This window comes from Pleurodeles waltl, chromosome 9 (genome assembly GCF_031143425.1).
Source record: "Pleurodeles waltl isolate 20211129_DDA chromosome 9, aPleWal1.hap1.20221129, whole genome shotgun sequence".
Lineage (NCBI taxonomy): Eukaryota > Metazoa > Chordata > Amphibia > Caudata > Salamandridae > Pleurodeles > Pleurodeles waltl.
The window spans coordinates 334,819,059-334,844,284 of record NC_090448.1 but is presented as its reverse complement, the minus strand read 5'-3'; the positions used below and the strand labels follow the sequence as shown (position 1 = coordinate 334,844,284).

General features: G+C 42.5%; 1 protein-coding gene across 6 annotated transcripts in view; it reads left to right on the top strand.

The window, feature by feature from the left end:
• The first annotated feature begins 769 nt into the window (after window positions 1–769).
• Window positions 770–25,226, top strand: part of IP6K1 (inositol hexakisphosphate kinase 1) — a 186,096-nt gene continuing 161,639 nt past the window's right edge. For 2 of the 6 annotated variants that reach the window (XM_069206876.1, XM_069206874.1), the window contains exons 1-2: window positions 821–932; window positions 22,556–22,675. The gene's annotated coding sequence lies outside the window, so the exon portion shown is untranslated. Of the gene's footprint in view, window positions 933–22,555; window positions 22,676–25,226 lie in introns of all 6 variants that reach the window. The other 4 variants (XM_069206875.1, XM_069206873.1, XM_069206872.1 and 1 more) reach the window with 3 other exon arrangements.

The window sequence follows — 25,226 nt, the reverse complement described above, 5'->3', positions numbered from 1 at the left end:
CTTGTTTGGGTGGACAAAGATAAAAAATAAAAACATTTTTGGCTTATAAAATCATCTGCATTACGTGCTTTGCCATGTATGTTTTTTTTATAATCTATATCCAAGGTATATCAAAAAGGATTAACATCTACAGATCCATAAGCGGATGTAAACACGGCAGTACTCCGTCTGGCACCTAACCACTGACTTCAATATTTAGCATGAAATTTTAGATCCAAAGCTTGGATGTTTCAAAAAATTTGGAAATACTTCCAAAAATAAGGGTATGAAAGTTCTAACCCAAATAATAAATAAATAAAACGCTAATTACTAAAGCGAACTAAAACATACTCGATTCGGGACAGACTCCAAATTTTAAAGACAATACTGGCTTTAGTTTAGGCGTCTCTCGCCTCAAATTGCCTCTTTTTCTATGTTAGTCAATGGGTAAGAAAAATTCCCCTGATTTTATTTTCACTATCTTCCACTGTCTCACTCTTTACTGTTTGGAAATGTTGGCACCTATAGAGTTGGTAAATAAATCATACGGTAAAACACCTATGGGCAGTCTGGCTTTCCAGTAATAATTACCTAGGGTCCAGGGCGCCTACAGAAGCATGGCGCACAAGGCTGCCTCGCTTAGTTCTGCCGTTTTCCTAAATATAAGCGTTCTAGTGCCTTATTAGAAGTTCATGTCCACGAACCACCACTGTGCGCGCCACCCCAGTCTGCAGCTACAGCAAGGCTTGTAAGTCGTGAAGAACTGTCTGACATCAGCACGTGACGTGCCATCCTGCGTCTGACGTCCATGCGAAACGTTTACAGTCACGTGGTGTCTTCCTGTCATTGGAGCTAGTGACAACCGAGGAAGAGCGGGGAGAGGAACCTATATAGAGCGGGAGCAGACCCGCGAGCCCCCCGCCCTCCGGGACCGGGGACAGGAGGCCCTGCAGGTGAGAACGTGCGCGGGTGGCATGTGGCTCCGCGAGCTAGTGGAATAGAGAATCTCTAGAGGAGGCAGCAGTGAAGCTCTGCAGAGCACTGTGTGATGAGGTTGTGCTGGGGACGGAGAAACGAGCTGCTGCAGGGAAGGGAAGAGGGGTACTGCAGGGGCAGGAGGTTCTGCAGAGCGAGGCAGGATGCTCTGCAGGGGACGACCCCCTGTGCAGGAGGCTCTGCTGCAGCGAGAGCGGGGAGATAAATAGCAAGGGAGCCTTGGGGGCTGGATGTTAGGATGCTGGCAAAGCGAAGGGGAAACGAACACCTCAAGTGACGGAACCCCTGCTTGGAGAAAACAACGGGTCTATCCAAGCGAGGAGCAGGGCTGGAAATTCTTAATGTGAAGGGGTGGGAGGCGAATGTTCTGGAGACGGGGAGGGTGGCCAAGGGACCTTACGGAAAAATATGAAGAGGTTATTGCGTGGGGTCCGACCTTATGCCAGCTTTGAGGCATCTAGAAGTGCTTTATAAACAGAAGAACGGAGAAATGTCGCGGGGCTGGGCTTAGACTGTTTAAATATCTTTTTGGCAGAGTTGCCCTTTTAAGGCGTAAACAATATAGTCACGACAGGACCTGGAATAGCAGGCCACCGTTTAAATCAAGGATGAAAAATAATGCAGAAGGGGCAGCCAGTAGCTGGAAGAGAAAGTCGCACTTTGAGGTTGAGGAGCTGGTTCTCAAATTACTGTTGTCTTCCAGACAAGGGTTCCTTCTTCCGTTGTTTGAAGAAAAAAAAAAATATCAGGCTAAAATTATGGCGTGACATTCCGAAATGTTTTTTAGTTGTTAATTTTAAATGAAACCCTCAACTTGGAGTAACGTTACCATATTGGAGGTTCCCCGTTAGAACTGACCGTTTAGGAGCTGTATAAAAAGAAAATGTATGATCTGGACTGTTGCGGACGAGTGAACATTTTTAAGAAAAGGGGTTAACTTTAGTTAACAGTTGTGTAAAAAAGACATGAATCTTACTTAATCTACTTTAGCTCTAGATCTCCTTGAACTATTAAAATTGTTCCCGGTTTCCCTGCAAAGTAATCTTACAATTACCAATTCATATATAAATTCCATGGAAATATAGAATTAAATGTAGCGCACACGCATACATTATTTGGATGTGATAAGTAATTTCCGACCAAACCCACTAATTAAATCAGATTCGTTAGTATGCCATAAGTAATAGTATTAAATAGGAACATTTAGAGTTTATGTAGTCCATTACGTAGTATAAACTTGGATGAGCGTTTTTGCATAGCAGTTGCAATGAAAAGACTTCAGTTGGCTTTAGTGATAATTTATCTTTTAAGTGAGTATCCATAACACCTTTACCTCCTCGCCCCACCCCTTAGCATTCCAGAAGAGAGGAGATATGGGAAGGACGTTCTTCCATTACTAGAATGACAGGAAATGCAGAACTGAAAAGAGCACACATTCCAGTTAATACATAGAGCATCGTAGATGTGTTTGGCAGGCCTGATATCTTGTCTCGGGCCCTGGAAATAAAAAAAAAACAGCTCCTGGTGCCCTTCCTCATCCAAGGCAACTAAGGCATATACACATTATTTTTATTTTGTATTTGTTTTAAACATCGTTTGAGAGCTTGTTCTGATCCTAGGATACTGTTCGTCTGCTGCAGTTCATCACTCAACGATTCTGTAAACAAAGCAGCATTTATTTCAGTATATGTGCTTGCTTTGCTTAAACACTCAGGGGGTCATTCTGACCCTGGCGGTAATTACCGCCATGGCGGAGGTCGGCGGTAGCACCGCCAACAGGCTGGCGGTGCACCGCTGGGCATTCTGACCGCGGCGGTTCAGCCGCGGCCAGAAACGGAAAGTCGGCGGTGTCCCGCCGACTTTCCGCTGCCCTTGAGAATCCTCCATGGCGGCGGAGCGCGCTCCGCCGCCATGGGGATTCTGACACCCCCTACCGCCATCCAGTTCCTGGCGGTTCTCCCGCCGGGAACAGGATGGCGGTAGGGGGTGCCGCGGGGCCCCTGGGGGCCCCAAAAAGAATTTCAGTGTCTGCCTAGCAGACACTGAAATTCGCGACGGGTGCAACTGCACCCGTCGCACCTTCCCACACCGCCGGCTCAATTCTGAGCCGGCGTCCTCGTGGGAAGGGTGTTTCCCGCTGGGCTGGCTGGTGGACTTTCGGCGGTTGCCCGCCAGCCCAGTGGGAAAGCCAGAATGACCGCCGCGGTCTTTCGACGGCGACCGCCGTCCGCCGCAGTCAGAATCACCCCCTCAGTGCTTACCCAGCTTGTTTGGGTAAGTGTAAGACGCTTGATACATTAGTATATTGCTCTTCTGTAGCTTTTGCTTTCATAATTTAGAGCATGCAGAATGTTTTTATTTCAGATATTGGCACAGCAGGGTATTCTTCCTACACATCTTAGTGCAGCTGAGGATGCATGTCTAATGATGATGAATATCTTGGCTGATTATACCATCAAAATACTTGTGCTAGATCAAGCTGTCTAGAAATATTTATAGGCAAATATGTAAAGCATTGCGATAGCATTTTCTCCGCCCAATTTACCAGAGCTGAAAAATATTACATTTCCATTGTCTTAGTTTACAACGTCAATACTTCACTAGACTTCACCTATCCCACCCAAACTTTACTTATGTACTATACGAAGGCTTCGTTCATAAATAATTTTGCTATCTCTGTACTCTTGAATAGAATTTGTAAAAAGCTGAACTTTTTAAACACATTTTAAGGACAAATCTCTAGTTGATGGGAATGTGCTGAAAAGTCTAAATTTGCTTCCCCGATATAGAGGGAGCTCCTCCCAGTTTTAGAGTTTTAAATTGTTCAGAAAAATAGGGTTTGTTGTTTTTTGTTCGTTTTTTAAAAGAAAGGCTTTTTCCATCCACTTAACATTCAGATGCATAAAGAAATATTACACTGATTATTGCGACTTACGAGGACAGTTAGATGTCCTTTGCAAGAAAGATGAACATGAAAGGATTAACAATTGCACAAAACTTGCATTTTTGAAGTGAGATTTCTTCAACATTTACCAATTGTTGTATGATGAAATTAATTTGACCTGCTATAGCTCGTTTCTTCCATAGGTGAAAAGTTCCCGTGAGATAATAAAAAGTACCTAGATATGTGCAACTGTACTTCCAGGTCACCTTCCTTCACCACTGTATGTATGTGATCTGCACACAAGCAGCATAGTGAAAGCTTTGAATAAGATTTTTAATTTGCCCAACTGGTGGGCATGGGCAGTTGTTTTTGCTCTCTAGGACTATTTTTTTTCATCATCTGATTGTGACCAGAGCAATAGAAAAATATGCAGAAAAGTGATGAAAGGAAACAGAGACAAACAGAAGTTTAGTTTGTGGGAAAGAAAGAGGCATGAGATCGAATCAAAAGTAGGAACACTTGATATTAAGCAACCCCAGCACAGGCAGTTGTGGGCTGTGTTGTTAAACATAGAACCTCCACTTTTTGTAACCAATTAAGTACTACTTGTCAGAGAAATATCATTACCTGAAATTGTCAGGATGCTTTTTGTTTTTCTCAATTTTGTGTAGTTTACATTGAGTTTTTAGATAGATAAGGTGCATAGTGACACTAAACAATCGATACTGTTGACAAGAACAGTTTCTGTTGAGTGTTATGTTGGGTGTTGAGCCAAGGCATTTGGGTCAGCTATAGCTGTCCAAAAATGAAACCCACAATTAAATATTTAGTTTCCTTTTACATGCTTGGTTGTTTTGTTTGCTCATTGCTGCTTTCCCAAAATATGAGATGGAAAATGTGTGCAATAAATGAACACAGAAAGCTACGTTTGGCCAGTAGGATTTCTTTGGGGATTGAGCCTTATTGGAGGTATTTTTCATACAAAAGAAAAGGGCCTTCCATCTACAGTCAGTATTAAAAGAACAGATTCTGTGGCACCCCCAAGACTGCCAGTGCCACATCCTGGGTATTATCTTTAATTTTGTGGTTTCATAGGGAGAAGTTAACAGCTAAAGCAAATTCCTAACTCGCCCTCCTATGGTCCTTGTTCACCATGCAGGGGACCCTTCATTACTTTGATTCATCTCAGGCTGGAGGCAGTATGCCCGATAAAGTCTTGGTGGGATGTGATTGGGAAGTGGCCAAATAATGACATGCTGATCGTTTCTCTTCCCTACCCGCTGTTATTTTGCATAGACCCTTTCCAGCTAGTACCTCTCAGAATGGTGGTTGCTAGAGGGTAGCATTACTTCAAGAAGGTGGTTATTTCAAGCAACGTCATAGATTAGCTTCTTAATCTTGAGCCATCAGAATTTTTTTGAATGGTCCTGCTGGTTGTAGAGATATATTTTCTTAACTAGTTCTGTGTTAACCCAGTAAACTAGGTGGATATTTGTGGAGTTATGTTTTATTAATTTAGTGGTCATAGAGTTGACCTTAGGATTAATCTAAAGCGTCTTCTTTCAGACCATGTGCCCTTACAAAGTTCAACGCTAGGGGCAGTTTTTGTTAGTTGTTTTAGCAGAATTGGATGACGTGGTCCAAAGTAATCCCATCTGTGAATTTGAGAGTATTGTCACTGAATGCTAGCATGAGGCAATAGATGGGGAATGAGGTAAAAGCTGTACCCTTTGTCCACTCAGGTTTATTTGTTTCCGCTATTTGTCCTAATTTGAGAAAGTGCAACTAGTTCTGTGGCCATGTAACGTGAACCAATACTTAATAATTTATTGCATTCTTGTTTTACAGGAGGTGCAGGTTCCCAGTTTCAGATTTCAGTGTACTGTTTTCTTCCTGGTGTATGCTAGTTTGACAAATATCTTTCGATTTGCTTTTGATAAGATAGATCTACCTATGGTGTTTTTTTTTTCTTCATTTATTACCTATTTATTAATGGTCTATCTGATGTCTCCTATTAAAGTTGATGTGTGATTTGTTGTTGTTTTTTTTGTTGTAGAGTGGTTTATGTAATACCAATAGGTTTTAGTGATGTTCTTGTCCATCATACTACTAAATTCAAAATTGTTGTTAACTGTTTATAATGTTAAACGTGCCTGTCTGAAACAGAGTAAAACAAATCTGGGCAGAACATCGTGAGGCGCTTGAATCAAAAAGCCTTTTTTCTGTGCAGCCATATTGAACTAGTACTTACGAAAGAGGTATTCCCTTCTGCTCACTCACTGTAACCCCTAGAAATTGAAACAAGGGCAGTGGAAATTAAACTTCTAATTTCTTTGGTTTGTGTGAGCATAAACGTGTCACTTAACTACTAGTGAAAATGAAGCAAATATATACGCCAAAATGAAGTCAAATCGTTGATTGCTGTGGGAGACAGAAAACATACACTTCTGTTTATCATTATTTTACTACGGTAATAAACAGCAGCTTTATGTAAAATTGGAAGCATAGCAGAGAGAGAGTTACAGGGATGTTGGACACTCCAGTTGTGTACACAAAAATAATGGATCTTTTAGAAAGTAGCAATTTACAAAATGTTGCCATAGCACTCCTTCAAAAACAGGAATTGGCAGGGGCGAAGAAGGGCAATTTCTTGGTAAAAGGCATTGCTTCTTTAAATATAATGCAGGCTTGACAGAACTCCTCATTAGGGCAGACTTGCATATGTTTTTACAAGGCGCCCTTTTCAGCCAAATGCACTGGCAAATTTCTCTAAGCCTGAATTCCCCCTCCACCCTCCCACACACTCACAGACCCCAGTCAGATCAGTTTAAATCCGATGTTCAGATTATGCAGATTTGAATAGGTTAGAAAGTGATCTGCCGATTCCTTCTAAATCGTGCTGTAGCCTTCTTTGTAGAGTCTGTGTTTCTCCGAAACGTGTCAATTTTTCCATCTTAACACAATAACAATAATTTGATCGTCCTGCTTGCCTCAAGATACAATTGAATGCACCACTGACATTATTAAAGGTATGAAAGTGTCCTATCGGAAACTACTTAAGAGGTCTTCTGACAACATTTTATGCGACAAAATATAAATATGCCTGTCTGCTGTACATGTTAAAAACCTTACTATTTACATAATTAAATATTTAAAAAGTCATGACACCATGATATGCGTTCTTAGCAAATATGTTGAATCCCGTTAAACCTGTCTCCATACAGATCTGTCTTCTGTCTCCATACGGACAGTATGTCGTAATGGCCCACTTCTAGTGGAGTAATTCTTAATCTGCTAGGGCCTTGCAAATCTATTAAATTCCTAAAATAAGGGAACCATACCGAAGTATTCTAATTGTAGGTATCGCTGTTCTCTGCAAGTCTTGACCATTCGTTATTTCAAACAGCCACTATTCTATGTATTAAAATGAGCAGGCACCTTAGTTAAGACCCTTACTAATGGGAGTTTAGCTTGATAACAATATAGCCAAATCTGTTTTAGATATGATATCTAAATATTGTTCTACCTAAACTTTCTGTAACTTCTGATCATTTAGAAACTAGCACTCAAACTTCATTACCTTTTCTAAACACAGCATGAGTATCTTATCAAGATTTACCATGGGGCTATTTTGCTTACATGATTAAATATGTTTAGGACCCTTCAATTCAATAAAACTTGAATTGGGCCTACATTTTATCCCAATTTCAGTAGGTTGAAGCACACCAGCTATAGACCTTTTATTGAAGTCATAGAGGTATACATTAAGAGGTATGTCACATTTATTATTTTATTTAAACAAGTTGTATTCATTATGTGTCCTGGTTGTGAGTAGGACCCAACTTGATTCAATCGTCAGCATCGGCTTGCTGTTTGAAGGATACGATTTGTCAGCCATGTACATTTCAGTTTCTAACCTAAGTTGTTGGTGTGACTGGATACAGTTAGTTGCCATTGCTTTGTCAGTGGCATTTTATCCCACAACTGCTCCCTATGATTAAATAGCCTCCCATAGCCATTCATTACATATCTGCCTTCAGAAGCTGACAAGATTATTCATTTAGGCTTCATCATACCATTGTTTCAAGTGCAGATCTCGGAAGCTACTCATCTGTTTATATTTATCATAGAGTACATTTTCATTTCCATCTATCAAAAATGGCAACAATCAATCTCTTAATATGTATCATTCTCTTAATCATAGTTATCTTCAAGAGAGCACTATTCACTTTAACAAAATGCTGTTTTTACTTAACCAAAGATGTAAAATGTCTTATTATGCTGTATCCTCTGCTTAGCCAGTCACAGACACAGAACTAGTATATCCAGATGATAGAATTCATTAATTAGACCTACTTCTCTGCAATACTTCAGGGAGAGGTCTGGATACAAGAGGAAGCTGTGGCTGTCAAATGGTGGATTTCAGTTCAGATGATACTTTTGTTCGGGGTCTTGTAATTGCTGGCCAGTAGTCTAATTCTTCCCTTTTTCTCACCTCTCGTTCCTTGAGCAGGAAATGTGATACAGTTTTGTAGCAATATAGATGCCTTTGTTACCCCATAGAGAGCTTATCGGTAAATAAATCTTGGGTATTGTTTCACATATCTGTTTTGTCATGTTAGGTATGCCAAAAAATGAGATTTTCAGCCTCGTTGTGAGGGTGTCTCTCAAACAGTGACTCAACTTGACTCGTTTGATTTTCTGTTTTATTGAATTTACTGCACAGTGTTGAAATGGTCTATGCTCTTTCTAGTCGGAGATCATTGCTTCTTGTTTTGTTTCTACTGTTCTTTGAAGCTTGAGCCTGCATCATTTTTTCTTGGTTTTAGACACCACAGAGGCTCTGTTTCTACTACAGTTTGCTCTATCTTCATTACTAGTAAGAAGTAGTTAATTTGTGCTGGTTAGTGCCGGTTGGGCTCGTGGGTACTTAACTTAGTGGAACAGTACTCATTAAGCAGCATAGTTAAAGCAAATAATGGTAAGGATCCTTAACAAAATGAGAGCTTGCAGATCTAGTGCTGCTGCTGACATTTCCTAAGAGACTATAGTGGCCTTTGCCATCTTGCGCTACTTACTTCAGTCAGTACTTTACAAAATAAACCCACTGGCTGAATACGCCAAAACAGGGTGGCAGTGGCTACTTGAGTGTAGTTTAACTACCAGGAACTTTGCACAGCCCCCACTAAGTATCACCTCATTTCTCGATTCTAACTGTGACTTAAAAAACAAATCATTCAAGTCAACTTTTGTATAATGCCAAGGAATTTATTGCATTTTTATGAAACTAAATATATTGCCCTTTTTCCACAAAATAAATGACGTATATGAAACATGAATACAGTACTCAATTAAGAACAAATTATTTTTTGTCTCTCCTCCATATGTAGTTTCCCGATATTATGCATTAGAGATACCAAAGTATTCAGGTGACTGTGTTTAAATCATCTTATGTTTGCAAGGGCACCCCTAGCATGATAGATTGGCTTCCCCACCTTGGAATATCAGTCCATGAATCTACTGCATTCATTTACAGGGACTATTGTTGCAGATTTCCAGCGTCTGTCAGTTTATCTTTTTGCCAAAGTTGTGGCAGTTACTATTGGTATTCTTTTTCCACATTTTACTCCTAGATCATCCATAAGTGCAGTTCGCAAAGTGCATCTGACTGTTCAACCCAGGACCTTTGGTAGTGTTTATAGTACTGACCCCCAGTAACTTCTAATCACATGGAATACATTTCGCAAGGCTGTTTCACACCTTCCGCATGTTGTTGAGGTAATCCTGCCCATGTGCCATAGCCTGGGGTTGAAGTATATATGTATTAATCTTTTAAGAATAACATAATCTTCACTTTAGCACTGCAGATAGCTATGGGGCAGACAGCAGTAGTGCAAACGTTTCTTAAACACAATGCAGTCATATTAATTGGAGGATTCCATAGGTTCTAGAACAAGGTATGTAACTATCAGGTGTAGTTGCACTGTTACAAATGGACATGAGTGACCTACTGCACTCTAATTATGTCTGTCCTTTAATACCAAACAGTAGCCCTCTTCCAAGTTCTATCCCTTCCTCCAAAATGTTCCCAGGGAGAACATCTTGAATATCTCTTAAAGAAGGTCGACTTGCTTGCAACACATCTTTGAGGGTTCCCAGTGGAGGAAATGGGTCTCATTTGTAGCAGAAGTGCCCTATGGCATTTTAGGAAAGAATGGGAAAAAATGCTGGTCTTTTGTCTCTTTTCCTTTGTCAACCTCGTTATCTCATTCTTTACAATCTCTTCCTCACCCCTACCATGTCCTAAATCTTTGGGGTATAAAGACTATCTTTGCTATTACAGTTTAGCTCTTTTTGTCCCCATTTTGTCTACTACCATACTTATCTGCATAGCAGGGGAAGCAAGCACTTCCAGATTCCTCTGCTGCCACTGACATTTTTGGTCTCTTTCTGGTCTCCACAGTTGCAGTTAAAATGGGCTATATTTAAATATCAGGCAACAATATTTGGTGGTGTGGATGGGTAGGTAAGTGGTAGCAGGCATCTGCTGCGGCTCTCCTGTTAGTGACACTCTTGGACCTAATATTAAATCCTTGTGCAGTTTTCAACCTAATACTGCTAGCTCTGATTTTGTCACAGTAGGTTAACGAAAGCTATTGCAGGTTTTGCCCTGTTGCAGGAAAGTGAGGTGATTACTCGTCTGCAGAATTATTATGGGTGCCTTCTCCCGTCACTTACTGGTACAGGTAGACTATATTAAGTTTTGGATAGTTTGAGTAGACGATTCAGTGAATGTATGCTCTTATAGTTTGATAATCAAATAATTCCCTGAGTTAGTATCAGTGTGCCATTATTAACTCTCATATGTTGTGATTTACTCTATAAGCACTAGTAGAAAGCCTAGAAGTCTATTTTGTAGTCTGTTGGAGGCCCATTAATCCCCAGTTTTGTTTTAAACCATATATAGGTAGTAGCTAGTGATTTTTAACATCCTGCACCTGATGTTAGAGCGAACATTCATCATTTAAAACTGTAGGGTCTGTTAGGGTAAAATAAGAATTAGAATACTTGTTCAAGTAATCTGCAGCGAAATTGCTACTGTTTAGTCTATTTCATATAAATATAACTTTTATTGATTTTGTTTTCTACAAATCAACAGTACTATGCAAAATGGAAGTGTCAGCCATTATGAATATATTAGAGTAGTGAAAGACCAGGCCAAAGTAACAGGAAAACATTACATGATTAGGAAATGGCTGTGATTTCGAAACTATGTAGGAAACCATTTGGGTCTTGCGTGTGTCTCTAAGGGTTCTCTGGATCATTTCCTCTAAAAATGTATTTTATTTCTTATTTTTTTGTTCGTGAGGGCCAGATGGTCCTATGTGGCACACAAGCAGTGCCATCTTGGCTACATGTGGACAATGCCAGTAGTAGGGCCATTATGATATGGGAATCCAACAAGCCTAGATAACAGACACCTGTGTACCTTGCACCGTCCAACCCTGCTCAATTGGCCCTCCTCCCAACAATCCTAGCGTCAGAGTCACTGTGGAACTTCCAGTATGGTGGACATTTAAAAGCCCTTCAAACTCTGCCCCTCCTCCAGCATTTTTTAAACAAAATATATTAACATAATTTAATATTTTACATTGCTTTCTTTTCCACTGTTATATTTCTAATGCACATTGTCAGTATACAGTATCCACCATTACTTATTGTCTGCTACTCCTACTTATATTTTAAAGTAACATTGCTTGACTGATTGCTGTGCTTCATTGCTTGACTTGTTACTTTTGTATACAAAATAAATTTCATTTGAGATCAATAAGCTTTTTTTTGCCATGAAGTCCAGTCCATCAGTATGCTACATGCACATACTGTTGGAGATAACTTGGTGGCTAGTGAGATTAGTTTCTAGATAATCTTTTGTTTTTAGTACATAAACACATCAAGCATGGAATATTCTTCAACCCTGTTCTGGTTAGCTCTGTTAGCTTGCTTTTTCGACTTTCCACCCTTTCCAACCCTTCCTAGTATCTTTCCCCAGTCCTCATTTGAGAATTCCATCTTTAACAAGTATCTTTACCTGTTCTGCTCATCTACTCTGGTGAATTGTGTTTTTCTTTGATTTTTTTTTTTTTTTTTAAACTAAAGCCTGTACACTGTTAACTCATAAAAAGGGTATCCCGAAAAATGAACAGACTTGCAATTGTAGTGCTGTCTCATTTACCGTGGTATTTCTGCAAATGAGAGAGGCCTCAGGCACCAAATGGTCAACAAGATGTATATTACAGGATAAAACAGGCCTCTTCTAGTTCCATGTAGCTCTTAGCTCAGCTATGTCCACTTGCATGCATATTTCACCACACCCAACTTTGATATCTTAAATCTGGTTAGGCTTTTTCCAAGCACAATTGCCCAGATAAGTTGTTTCTTTTTTTGAGGCCGGGTCTGGTGAATTAGAGGTTGCATGAAGGGACCAGAGGATGATGAAATTTGTAAGGAGAGTCTGAAGTACAGCTTTACCCACTGCTCCAAGGACAGGTTCGATGTGATGGCCTTTACCATTACACAGAGTCACCATGTAATGTGTCCTTGCAGAAGACGCCTTTCATGCCACACAAAGGCTCTATAATAATAACATGCAATTTCAACTCATGCAGTCATATGGAAGAGAGGGTCCAATTTATGGCCAATGGAACATATTTACTGAGAGGCTCAGTAGACACGTTTCCCAGGTTTTTTGCAATAAGACCTGCTCCCTAAATTGCTGCCAGAAATCATCCACCTGTTGCTGATAAAAAAAAAAGTATTTATCTTCCACACTGAATGGGCGGGCATGCACATTGGGTTCCCCAGTGCAGCAGAGGCTTGACTCTACATGGTGAGTAATGAAGTCATTTTGGGGTGTTCTGTAGCAGGAGGAGAGGAGTATTTCTTCTTTGTATGCATGACACTTTTCTTGTTTGTTCTTTTTTTAGTACATTATTTCTCAGTTTGCAAGGTAACTAACCTTTCAAACCAATGCAATGTCCGCCACATACATAACAATTGAGACAACAGTGTCTGTGAGACATATACAGTAGTAGAGCAGAATAGTAATACACAAAGTACTGGTAGTTGCACATGGATAAACCATAGGGTGGGTGGGGTGGGGTGTGTGGGGCATCTGGATGGTCCTGGCCATGGACAGCCCCACACTAATCCAGACATGAACCATAGATGTGCACCGTAGCAAGTCATTGACAGCCATGGCACCGCACACCAACATCCTGGTGATCAGAAATTACCATCTGTGCTCTCTGTTTCCAGTGTTGGCAAATAATCATGCAGTGGTTGCCAGATGTCTGAGACTGGATGTGTGTGTTTTGGGGGGTTGTAGTGTGACATACACTTCACTAGTGTTTTTGCAGAATATCATGTCCTTCAGCCTTTCGTACTTAGGACAGTGGTTACCACCCCAACAGAGAGCTTGCCGATGCTTAGCCAACAGCAGCGCAATGGCTGTGAAGCTCTGGGAACAGAGTTGAAGGGAGATAACATAGCTCAATAAGGCTAGCAGTGTAACCGGTTCAACTGCAACATCAGTCATTGTGGAGGTCCGAGCAGCCAGTAGACTAGGACAACAGGACCGGTCCAGACGAGGTGTATGAAGTCTGCATTATCATTTGGGCATTTATGGGATCATGTAGTGATCCCATAACTTTTGCTAAACCCTGTGGTGTAGTGTATACTCGGTGTAGAAACTTGTAGTGTATCAGTTTCTACCTATGATTAGGGAAAATAAGTTTTTCTTGTGGCGGTATAGTTGCACTTGTCTTATCTGATACGGGGTGCCATAGGTCTCGTTCCGATGCCACCTGGATCCTCCCATCAGCCCCCCTCCCCACCAAACATCCCATCTTCAGTGCAATACAAGTTTGATAAAGCCTGAAGACTAATTATAACCCTTTGGCGGCAGTAATGACTAGCGTCGGGGGAGGGAGTTGTAGGAAAATAGCTCCTTGTTGCAGTTACCTCCCAATTTTTGCCTGATATTAATGCTAACTTGACTGAGTGTGCTGGGACTCTGCTAACCAGGCCCCAGAACCAGTGTTCTTTCACTAAAAATGTACCTTTGTTTCCACAATTGGCACACCCTTGGCACACAGATAAGTCCCTTGTAAAAGGTACCAGTGGTACCAAGTGCCCTGTGACCAGGGAAGGTCCCTAAGGGCTGGAGTATGTGTTGTGCCACCCTAAGGGACCCCTCACCTAACACATGTACACTGCCATTGCAGATTTTGTGTGCTGGTGGGGAGAAAAAGACTAAGTCAACATGGCACTCCCCTTAGGGTGCCATGCCCACAACCCACTGCCTGTGGTATAGGTAAGTCACCCCTCTAGCAGGCCATACAACCCTACGGCAGGGTGCACTATACCACAGGTGAGGTCATAGCTGCATGAGCACTATGCCCCTACAGTGTCTGTCAACTCTTAGACATTGTAAGGACAGTGTGGCCATAATGAGTATATGGTCTGGGAGTTTGTGAAACACAAACTCCAAAGTTCCATAATGCCTACACTGAATACTGGGAAGTTTGGTATCAAACTCCTCCGCACAATAAATCCCCACTGATGCCAGTGTGGGATTTATTGAGAAATGCACACAGAGGGCATCTTAGAGATGCCCTCTACATGCCAGCCCAACTGCTGATGCCAGGCTGACCGGTCTCTGCCAGCCTGCCACTTCCAGACTAGTTTCAGGCCACATGGGGTGAGTGCCTTTGTGCACTCTGTGACCAGGAAGAACGCCTGCAGGAACTGTAACACCTGGCGGTGAGCCTCAAAGGCTCAAGCCTGGTGTTCAACACCCCAGGGCACTCCAGGTAGTGGAGATGCCTGCCCCCCGGACACAGCCCCCACTTTTGGTGGCAAGTCCAGAGGAGGTAATGAGAAAAACAAGGAGGAGTCACCCTCCAGCCAGGACAGCCCCCAAGGTGTCCAGAACTGAGGTGAACCCTTCCTTAGAAAATTGTCCATCTTGGCATGGAGGATTTAGCCCAATAGGATTAGGGATATGCCCCCCTCCTCAAAGGGAGGAGGCACAAGGAGGGTGTAGCCGCTTTCAGGACAGTAGCCATTGGCTACTGCCCTCCAGCCCTAAACACACCCCTAAATCTAGTATTTAGGGGCGACCCTGAACCCAATAAATCAGATTCCTGACAACCTAACAAGAAGGACTGCTTAGCTGAAAACCCTTCAGTGAAGGAGACTACAACTGTTTTGGCCCCAGCCCTACTGACCTGTCTCCAGATTCAAAGAACCTGCAACAGCGACACATCCTGTGGGCCCAGCGACCTTTGCCGACTCAGGACTGCCCTGCAATTCCAAAGGACCAAGAAACTCCCATGGACAGCGGCTCTGTCCAAAGCAACAAAGAAGAAACCACCTTTAAAAGGACTCTCACTTCACTCCTGAAGTTTGAGTCCCCTACACTCTGCACCCGACGCCCTGGCCCATGTCCAGAGAAACCAACACCGCAGAGAGGACTCCCACGACGTGTCCACCCTGAGTCGACCTTCCTGCATCCCCACGACGATGCCTGCAGAGAGAATCAAGAGGACCCCCCTGAACACGACTGTCCGGTAACAAAGAACCTGATGGCTGGAAGAAGCACTGCACCCACAGCCCCCAGGCCTGTGAGGAACCAACTACCGGTGCAGTAGTGACCAGCAGGCAGCCCTCACCTTTTCCCAGTCGATGTCTGGCCCAAGAAGCCCCCTGTGCCCTGCCTCCTTAGTCAGAGTGACCCCTGGGTCACTCCATTGATTTCAATACAAAACCCAACGTCTTGTTTGCACAGTGCTCCCGGTTGCCCCTGTACAGCTGAGTGCATTTTGTGTTGCTGTTTGGGACCCCTGCCCAGTGCTCTACAAAACCCCCCTGGTCTGCTCCCCGAGGACGCAAGTACTTACCTGCTAGCAGACTGGAACCGGAGCACTCCTAGTGTCCATAGGCGTCTATGTTATTTGGGCCCCTCTTTGACATCTGCACCTGACCGGCCCTGTGTTGCTGGTGCTGGGTGTTTGGGGTTAACTGGAACCACCAACGGAGACTGAACTCATAAGTGCTTTACTTACCTGACAAACTAACCTTTACCTACCTCCCCCAGGAACTTTTGAATTTTGCAGAGTCCACTTTTAAAATAGCTTATTGCCATTTTATGCCAAACTATGTACATTACTGTTTTTATTCAAAGTCCTATCTTTACCTATGCCAAGTACCTTACAATTAATGTACTTATCTGCAATTTGAATCTTGTGGTTCTAAAATAAATTAAGAAAATAATATTTTTCTATATAAAACCCTATTGGCCTGGAGTTAAGTAATTGAGTGTGTGTTTTCATTTATTGCCTGTGTGTGTACAACAAATGCTTAACACTACCCCCTGATAAGCGTAACTGCTCGACCACACTACCACAAATAGAGCATTAGTATTATCTATTATTGCCTCTGTCAAGCCCCTTGGGGAACCCCTGGACTCTGAGCACACTATATCTCACTTTGAGCTAGTATATACAGAGCCAGCTTCCTACAGGAGATGTCTCTGTTTCTAACAGATACTCAGGCAACCGGTTGCGTAGTGTACTGTGCAGACCCCGGAGAATGAAATGGTTCATGTGTTTAGCGACACCCCCTGTATTGGCCATGTCAGTGTGTGAGAACATTTCTGCCTGGGAAGAGGTCCTCTATTCTGTGCAGATTAAGCATCTGTAAAGTACGTTTCTACTAGTTTTTCCTGGGTCAGGGTAGCCAGGGAATATGAGCTGGTGGTATAGCAGGAGAGTAAAGTAGCTCACCTCCCAGGAATTGGTAAAGTTTCACCCATGCGCAGCTGGTAGCAGAAATTGTTTGAATATCCGAGGGATTGCTCAGTATGCCCAGTCGTAGAATAAAATTTCCCAACAGATTCTAGGTCACATAGAGCATAATATAATTTGCATAGAGCAATATTTTACCCTCCCAAGTTGTCCGTCCAGCGCGTGCCGTAAACCAATGGGTCCTGTCTGATCCAGGGTGTGCGAGGCTCCAGTATCAATGCAAGATTGAGTGGCGATAACTGGCAGTCCTGCCTAGTGCTGTGGTGGAGCTCAAATACGTGGGATGTTCTCCTGTTTACTCGTTTTCAAGCCAACGATTCAGTGTACCAGAGTTGTGCCCATTGGATGAAACGTGGCTTAAAACTCAGTCTAGCCAGTACATCAAACATGTATTCCCACACCATCAGATCGATTGTCATTTTGGCATTTAACAAGAGTACCAAGGCATTCTCCTGTAAGTTGTCTCTGGCTCAGGACACCATAGAGGTGCCTCGGATTCAGAGTGGTGCTTCTGCAATGCATAAAACCCGACTGGACTGGGTGGACTAGGGCTGTGATCACTTTGATCAGGTGGGAGGCCAGGACTTTACCTAGGATTTTGGTCTCGACATTCAGAAGTAATATCGCCTGTAGGAGGTGCAGCCATCTGATGGGTTTCCCTCTTTATGAATGATCACAATAGTCGCTAGTCTTTGGTCTCTGGGGAGTGATCTCTTTTGTCTACTCTCTTTAAACATGCATAATAAAGAAGGGGCTAGTTTTGGGGCCGACATTTTGTATAGTTCAATGGGTAAAGCCATTAGGCTGCTCTGCTGGAGTTCAGTTCTGATTGCTCTCACAATATAGTTTTCTATAATCTCTTTGTTAAGAAGCACTCTGAGTCAGAGAGACTGGGGAGATCATATATACTAGTAGCTCCCGAGAGTCTTCCGCTTTGGCAGCTAATGCGTGGTAATAGAGCTGAGCATAGTACCTGGCAAAGGCATCTGTCTCGCTCCGGTATACCAATGGCAGTTTTAATGGCAGTTTTAATCTTAAACAGACAGTGTGTTCTCTCTTATCTAACCAGGCCAGTAGCTTATTTGCTTTTTCACTCACTTCATAGATGCGGTGTTGTGTGGCTCTATGACTCAGTTTTGTGGCATCAGAGGCTACATCTCTATATTCCTGCTGTTCTAGCAGGAGGGCATGTTTGACATCTGTATTATCTCGATCGGTGAGCCCTCTTTCCAGTTGCTGGATCTCTTGTTCTAGGAGCTCAAGCTTGATTCTATTATCTTTTTTGGGACCCATAATCGGGGAAAGACCCTGACATTCGAGCACTGTCAGGGTTTGTGCAGAGTCTACTAAAGCCTCGTTTTCAGCAAAATATCGATTGGTCACCTCTAAGAGACTCTCTCGAATGAGGGGCACTTCAAGGTACCAGGGGTTAAAAGTAATGTTGTTGTGCTCGGAACTCCTGCATAGACCCAGCACCGCCCAGATTGGGGAGTGATCTGTGATACCCCTAGCTAGGTGGCGGTTTTCCGAAAAATAACAAAGCCTGTGTGTGAGCGTAAGAAGATAATTAATCAGGGAGAAACCGCCATGAGCTCCAGCAAGGTCCTCACACTTGGCTGCTGTCGACTTCAGCAGCTTCTCCACTTTCTCCAGTTGTTTCATAACAGACAAGGTGTTATCCTCCATTTCCCAAATTCACCTGTCTACACTGTCCAGATTTACATTATGGCCATCTAGCTGCTCGCCCATGTGGTTCAGTCTGCTTGTAAGTAAATCAAAGCAGACCTCAATAGATTTGAATCCAGCATGAAGTTCTGTCACTATGTCTGCAGTGCCATCGAAGGTCGCTGCTGCAGTGTTTCTCAGTGACAGAGGGCGAGTGTTGGGTCCTCGACCTCCTAGGCTGCTCAAACATAGGTTTCTCTGCTTTGGGTCGCCTGGCCCCATTTTGAAGGCAGGAGAGGCCAGGGGGCCCAGAGAGGCCACAGATAGGGCGCAGCAACAGCTTTCAGTGGACTCCGTAAGGACCTGTAGCTGTTGGTGGGACTCGTATGACCACCCCACTAATCTTTTGTATTAATAGCAAGTCCAGAGTTAATCATATGTGGGCAGTATGTCAGTGAAAATGGGTCGTCACAGTCTCCGCATGACTCCACGTTTCCCCGAGTGAAGCAGTGAAGAATGGGGGTTGGTGTAACCAAGAGGCCCTCAAACTCGCATCTCGGACACAGGGCCCATCACTTACCCCTGCCGCATAGCATAGTGGCGTGTGCTCGTCCACACCCAGCAGGGGTCCTTGTCCTCAGTGCTCCAGAGCCTCTCCCTCTGGCAGCCAAGTCTCAGCGAGTGAGGAACTATGCATTGGGGGATGAGGAAAGGGACTGGGGCTGGACGTTCCAGCGGTATGAAAGAATACCGTAGAATGAGTGGGGGGAGTGGAAAAAGGGAATGGAAGATATAGAAGGTGCGCATATTAAGCCAGAGAGATGAGTCGGTGCAGCGTAGGCGGTTTCATCCCCTGAGGGTCCAAATGTGCTTAATAAATAAGGTTTAAGAATGACTTCCTGAACAAGGTGTGGGTTGGGAGAACCAATCTGAAGTGGACGCCATTCTACATCTTGGCCTTCTGTTGTGAATCCTCTCCTCTGTCCATGTCGGGTAGAAGGTTGGCAAATCAGAGTAGGCTACTGTAGTGAGTTTTGGGTATTTTCGCTCTTTATTTTGCTTCTGTGCCAGCTTTGCCGTGCAGGTGAGGAAGAAGTAGCTACATTTTATGCTGGCCCTTAGAAGCAGCCAAGGAAGTCTTTGTAGTGTGGAACCATGGGATGTTTTTAGGCTGACAGACAGCCTGAATATTGCATTTTGAATCTCATGTATCCTGCCTAGTTGGTACTGTAGGATGCCGGAGTAGGGTTAATTGATATAGTTTAGTGTGCAGTGGACTTCAGTAATTATGCTGTAATGTGTATTTCTGTAGACCATGCCTGAAATGTTCCTTTTTAGTTCGACAGAGAGAATTTTACTTGAGATCACTGAGCTCATTTGGGTTACTATCATCACGTCAATGTCCATGTATTGCTAAATTTTGAGCGTGGCTAAAGGATTCAGGGGGGCACAAGGGTAAAATATTTAATTCTGGTGTATAATACCATCTGATTCTACTGCCTTTTTCTAAGAACTTGTGTCCGATTGGCTCTTATTGTGTACGAACTCTTATCTTTGCTAAAACATCAGGCAAATTGCTATCTGGACTTTTGTTCTCCTGCTGGCTGTCCCTTTTGGTCTGGCTTAACTTGCACAAAAAGTACTCACTTTCCACCTTACATCACACACACTTCCCCCACGCTCTCCCCCCACACACACATTCTCGTATACATTCTTTCCCACCAAACACACTCCCCAAAGCACTCTTTCCTCCACACACAGACTCTCCTATGTACATATGATTGCCAATATGCAGTACTTTATTACATATACAGAGCAAACTGACCTAGGAGTTACCAAACCTAGTGTTTGCATGAAAAAACAAATGTTGAACTCTGCCTGATTTCTCCCAACGATCCTTTCATTGCTCTTATAGCACAAGTGGTGAGGAAACTGTAGCCACTGTGTTAGCACACTGTAGTTTATGTGGAAGCTATAGAAACTGACTACAGTCGTCCTGTTGTAGAAGTCCATACCCTAACTCCGATGATTCACTACCCTGAAGTCAGCTGCTGAAGAGGTGTAGTTGGTCCTGATTGCAGAGCTGTAGAAGGGCGGACGCAAGGGGAGCAAAGGCAAACAGCCCAAACACCCACTGTCATAACTCAGTATCCCCTTCTTGCCTTGTGATTCCCTGAATGGAGGCTGACATCTTCATTTTCTGTTTCCCTCTTTTTATTCTTTATACATCATCTCTTCTCTCTCTGTTTTCTCTGCTAGTCTTTTGTTTTCATCATTGGAATCCTCTCCTTTGAACACACATACAATATCCCTTGTATCTTGATTCACCAAATTAACCCGTCCTAGGACAGTTATTCCACTGTCAATTCCTTTTCATGTATCTTCACTGGTTCTTGCTTTAATAAATTGCAAAGCTAAATCACTACTCCACAAAACATTTACAGTTTTCCCGCCCTATGCACTCCTTATATTAGACGGTAAAATATAATTCCCTGAACCACCCATATTAAATTTCTAAGGGCTTATTCACATGTATAAATGCAGTAAGTGGAATCTTGGAATCTCCAAGGTGAGAAGCTTGATAGTAGAAACCTACATGTGCTTCTTTGTGGAACAGCAATGTACTGCAAGTACCTCAAACTGAGGCATGTCTGCACCTCTATTTTAGTTACCTCACTGATTTTTTCCTATTTTAATCCCTTACGTTCTAAGCTCCTGATCGGAGTCAAGGAATGGAGAAAGATCTCGGCATTCTACCAGTCATTAGTGATCCAAAACCCAAATACATTGGGCATTAAGACATGTCTGGGAGAGGCGATGTGGGCAAGCTCACTGAGGACTATTGAGGAGACCAAAATATGCAACATAGTTATAGCCACCTAGTTTAGGAATATTCAGTTTAAATACCTGCATCAGTCATACATGTGTTAAATTATAGAGATTTGGCAGGGCAGATTTACCTGATTGTCTGAGATTTTATGGCCAGCCATGGGAATTCATCCACATGGTATGGGGATGCTACAAGATTAGGCCATTGTGGGAGTGGCTGTTACAAACCCTGGGAAATGTGATAAATTGACAGCAGGAGAGAGGCCAATGAGTAAGTCTGATGCACCTATACACAGATATAGATGTAAGTAAATGTATGCTACCAGTTGTACAATGGGTCCAGTGTTGGCAAATCAAGACCTTGCTAATAAGGTAAGGCAAGAATCCACATGGGACCTGGAGTTTTGGGCCATGGAATGGACCACTGTATGACTTTAAAAATACTGCGAGTTGTCCACACAAATGTAAAATAATATGAGGCGATTGAATTAAGACTAATAGGTTAAGGGGGTTACGAGTAAACCCAACACATCTGTGGTAGGAAGAGCCCAGTAGTCATGTCAATTGTATGTCTTTTGACACCTTATCAGTATCTGGTGAGAAACAATGGCATATGTAGAGCCCCAGCTGTATAGGTGGATTGTGTTTAACATATGCTACGTCATGAACCGTTTTTTTATTTTTGACTAAAATCCAGAAACGTACTTAATTACAAAACAATTTCCTTTTCTGAACACCTGGCAAATTTCTTCATTCCAATACTTAAGTTATTATTTCACTACAACGTTCCCTCAACATGACAGTCATGGACATCAGGAAAACCTGAGCTATTCCTTACACCTAATCCAGGTCTCCAATTAAATAAATGTGTTCCTTACTATATATTTCACATATCTCTTCTTTATTGCAAACTGAAAACACTGCACGTTCCTACTTTGCTATAACCAAATTGGTCTGTCACAGATTCATGGACCCAAGCCTAAAGTAATAGAAAGAAGTGTAGTGACATAGGTGTAATGGTTGATGGGTGAAGGGTTTAAGGTTCTATTGGTCTAGAGGTTTAGGTTGTAGAGGGGAGAATCTGTATGGGTGAAGTGGGTGAAGGGGATGAAGGTTCGAAGCTGAAGGGACTTTAGGGAGATTTGGAATAGGTAACATCATTAAAAAGAAGTAAGGAAATTAACAGTAATTTGTAAAAACAAAATGGGCAAGGTAAGACACAAGATAAATCCACAACTGAAATGGTGATGAAAAGGTAAAGAAGGTCGAAGTCACTGCCTAAGGATCAAAGCCCATGGGATGTCACTTACTATGGTGTAAAACTTTGTTGTTGTAGGAAACTGGTGTTTGATGTCCTTTCCTTTACATAAATGAATTTGGTGAAGCAGTGCAAGGATGTCAGCAGTCTTTAATCGAGGTGGTGTGGCTCGTGTCATTTGAGAGTAATGAAGATGCGGTATGTAAATGTTTTCGGTTTGGCTACAGTATTGGTGCTGAAATTTAACTTTGAAATGGGAGCTAATGCACGAGTGAGGGAGGGTTATGTTGTCCTGTCGATTAACAACTTTTGTTTTCATTTTTCTATGCAGCAGTAATTTAGAATGGCCTGTAGGAAAGGTCAAAGTGTGGAATGATGATGTCTTGGTGAAAACGTTTTGAAGGTTGAAAGTTTCCTGGAGCTTGGAAATACATTTTGTATTTTCTCTGACAAGAAATCTGTTTATTTTGGCAAACATAGAAGACTCCTGGGCTTGCTTGATGGCATACCTGTTAAGGTCAATTTGCATTTGAACCAGGCTGAATCCATTGCACAAGTCACACGAAGATCAAGGAACATGTGCTTGTGCCCTACAAAGAGAATACAAACAAAGAGAATACAAACAGCAAGTATTTGCAACAGTAGCCTTCAAGTAAATTATCCATGTGTGCCAGACTATTTTAATTTTACTAAAAAGGGGTATACATTTTCTCAGTTTTATTTCTCTTAGTACTAACATATTAAAAACAAACCCAAAAGAAAATTATGTAAAACTGCAGTAGCTGCCCCAGGTGCTGATTAGATTCCTCATTGGCCAGCATTTCGTGTCCTTTTTAGGATGAGCATCGACGTGCGCAAGCGCTGCTTTTTAGGTTGAGCAAGTGCTGCTTTTTCGACGTGTTGGTATGTATCTGGGTTTTTAACCATGCACACCGCACACCCATCGCTCACTTGTTCGTGGGTTTGCATTTCAAAAATCCTTTCTTTCTGTTGGTGAATGTATTACGCATTTCCCTGCTAAGGGCGGTTTTGTTACCGCCTTGGCCATCGGCCCTGTTACATGGGTAATTGAACGTTTGCCGATAACTTTGACTGCGAGTGAACTTCTTTTTAGGGTCGAGCTTGCGCTAGCATGCCCTTGGGCATGTGTATCGCTTGCAAGACGCTTTAGTAGTTAAAAAATGGCTCAGTGCCCCGTCCATGTCACGTCGGTGTCTTTCATTGGTTCGTGGGCTTGCTTTTTAAAATCGCCTTGCTTTCATTAGTGTAAGACATACATACCTCATGCCTTTTCTGGTGGTTAGCCCTCCTCGAGCGCAGCGACCAATTACAGAAAACATATGAGGCTTGCTGTTTTCCGGCCGGTTTGTGGACTACTTTTTATCTTTTTTCGCAGCGCGATCTCGCTTGGCAGAAGTCGAGCGCTTTGCATGACATCGACCCTGTTACATAGTTAGTTGCACTTTTGCCGGTTATGTAGATAATTGCACTTTTGCTGATAGGTTTCATTATGAGTGAACTGTAGCAGCGTGATCACGCTGCTTTTTTCCATTTAATGTGGCAAGAAAAGTCTGGTTCAGAGTTTACAGCTGCTAATAGCTCTAACTCGGAGAAATGCAAGAACCGTTGCAATACAAATGCTTGTTTGTTTTATGTCTCCTTCACTCTCACGTCAGCGCTTTGAATTGGCTCGCTTATGTCAACTGTTTTACTTTTTATTTTCACTTTTTGTGGCGAGAAAAGTCCAGTTAATAATTTACAACACTACTAGCTCTAACTCAAGCAAACGCGAGACCCATTGCGTTGCAAATGCTTGTTTTCTTTTACAATAAAAATGTATAATTTGCTGCACGCAAAGTGAAAATGAAGATAAAAAGCAAAATTGCAGACTTGGTGTATTGTTTTAAAATGGTGTGGTATAAGCAAACGGGAAATTGTTAAGCCTATTTTGGGTAGGAGGCCTCGGTGATTAAAACTACACTTACATTTACTTGTCTTGTGACGGTTTACTGGAGATAAATTATTGTATTGTTTTGTGGATTGACTACTAATTTCTTACTGTTTGTCCCCTTAGTGTTGTATCGAGCTAGATCTCAGAGTAAACATTTTAACTCTTTGCTTCTGTAAGAGTCACATCCTTCCTGACACTCTCGGTTCTTTTGTGAATCCTGAATGCAGTTAAGACCCATGCTTGGAAAATTGGTTTAATTTTAATTTGTTTTTAGGAAGTATCATTTATGTGCAGGTATTTATTGACCTAAAAAGTTACTTCATATTAAGTGAAATGCAACATTTGTCACGTTGCATATGTACCCGTGCTCCGAGTGTTAGTGCAAGCAAGGGAGTTTCTGCAGGTGTAGGGGATCACATGCTAAATGTTCTCTGCCGCTTTTGCACATTCCCATACTGAAATATGCAGCCTAATCAGGGCTTCCTTGAGAGTGGGTGAAAAGTATAATTTATGTAGTGGTTTGAGAGCTTGAGTGGAAGAAATTTTGCTTCATTTAGTGCTAACCTGAGAGCTCAGGGTGCATCAGTTAATCTAATAATGCTGCTGTGCCCACCATTGTTGATCTAAGAGAGCTAGAGAGCTATCTGCAGCTGTGCTTGAACAATCAGGAGCTGGAATAATTCCCAAAATAAGTAGGATGGTGTTGCATATGATAGGCAGAGGGGCCTCTGCATACTCAGACTGTTACCCCATTTCTAGTTTGTGTATATTTGCGCAGCACCGTCTTTGGTTCTGCCT